Source organism: Moschus berezovskii, chromosome 24 (genome assembly GCF_049115385.1).
Source record: "Moschus berezovskii isolate FMDL1 chromosome 24, NW_MosBer_1.0, whole genome shotgun sequence".
NCBI classification, from domain to species: Eukaryota; Metazoa; Chordata; class Mammalia; order Artiodactyla; family Moschidae; genus Moschus; species Moschus berezovskii.
Window position 1 is genome coordinate 62406484 of NC_142483.1, and position 1892 is coordinate 62408375.

The window sequence follows — 1892 nt, forward strand, 5'->3', positions numbered from 1 at the left end:
GGCCAGCTTTGTTTTAAAGATTAACATACATGTATTCTGTAGGGTTTATATAATGAGTGTTCATAGTATCTCTCCAACCCAACCCTAGTAGAAGCTCCTGGAGGACTGGGGCAGAATGTTAGAGCTATTTCCTCGTGTATGGTGATCCTACATGGCATGAACCTGGGACGAAGACCTGTTGCTCATTACACCATTCTCTCCTTGGGAGCCTCTTAGGTTGGGCTGTTGCGGTGATTTTTGCCCTAGGGCTCTGCTGGAAGGGCATCGGCGGAAGTCAGGACACATTTGCCTGACACATGACAGGCATGCTCTTTCTCAGTGCTGCCTCTGCTGCCCTCAGGAAAGTCTAGGTGTATAATAGCAGGACAGCAGCGGGCTCCTCTGCCATGATCCCTGAACATTCTAGTGTGTTTCAGGGACTAAACTGCCAGGCTGCAGAGTGCTTTACATTACCCGTTTTATAATAACTTGTCCTCGTGCGCTGTTTGATGGAACTTTCACGTATGTTTTCTCAGCCAGTCCTCACAGCTGCACAATGAGTTTTAAACTTTTCAGTGTCTGGTCACCTTGCAAAGGTGGGATGACCCCTAGTTTTGGCTGAATATTGTGGATCAGTTGTGTCCCCTCTGAAACATATGTTGAAGTCCTAACCCCTAGTACTTGTGAATGTGATCATTTTTGAAAATAGGCTCTTTTCAGACAAATGTGATTAGTTAATCTGAGGTTGCACTGAGTTAGGGTGGGCCCTAATATAGTGACTGGTGCCCTTATAAGAAGCGGAGAAGAGACACAGACACATACAGGGGAGAACCTATGTCAAGGCACAGGCAGAAGATGATACAGCTGTCAGGAGCTATGTGTATATTGTCTTAGTTTGGTAGTGATGCTGTAACAAAGTACCACAAACTGGTTTAAAGAAAACAGAATATTTTTTCCACAGTTCTGGATGTCTAAAACTTAGGTGTCAGCAGGGTTGGTACCTTCTGGAGACTCTTTCTGTCCCAAGCTTCTCTCCTACCCTTTGGTGGCTGCTGGCAGTCCTAGGTGTTTCTTGGATTGTAGACACGTCACTCCAATCTCCACTTCTGTCGTCAAATGTTTTTCCCGCTGTGTATTCAAATTTTCCTCTTATAAGGATACTAGTTTATTGCCGCTAGGGGCTCACCGTACTCCAGTATGACACTGTCTTAATTTAACTAATTAGATCAGCTAAGACTCTATTTCCAAATAAGGTCAAATTCATAGTAGGGAGTTAGGATCAGAACATAGGTATGGGAGACACAGTTCAATCCACCAAGAGGGTTTCAAAAGTTATTACTAATTTAGTGATGCTTTCTGGGTAGAGCACAACTGGCCTCAGGTTAGGTTTTGTTTTGGGGGCTGTAATGGAGTGAGGGTCCCCAGCCAGCACCAAAGGAGGGAGACCTCAGACTCTCTTGTTTGCTGGCCCAGATGTTGGGCAGGGAGGAAAGTGGAAGATCTCGAAAGCTATTAGCATCAAACAGCAAAAAAAAAAAAAAAAACAGGGTCAAACTCTTTATTATCCAAAGTTATCAATAATATACTGTTAACTGCATTATGGTAAGCAACACCTTTTATTGGAACCACTCAGTGAAGGAGTCAGGTTTGTTGCTAGTAATTAGCCCTGCTCACAAGGTTTGGACAGTTTACTTTTGGCATTAAGGGACACTGTCCAAGGAATGCTTGACTCTGAGGTGGTAGCAGGCATCTCCATTTCAGAGGTGGGTCTGCTGAATCAGAATCTTTAGGTGTATATAGAAAAGTTCCTCAAGTAATTTTGCTGTCCAATGTAAAATGAGAGAATGAAGGACAAGCAAGTGTACCTTGTCCTATTTCCTAGGACAAACAGCCAGTGAGGCAGACAGCTTGGG

The 1892-nt window shown here is 44.0% G+C and overlaps 1 protein-coding gene across 2 annotated transcripts in view; it reads left to right on the plus strand.

The window, feature by feature from the left end:
• URGCP (upregulator of cell proliferation) overlaps positions 1-1892 on the plus strand; it is a 31879-nt gene that overhangs the window by 7855 nt on the left and 22132 nt on the right. The window lies entirely within an intron of this gene.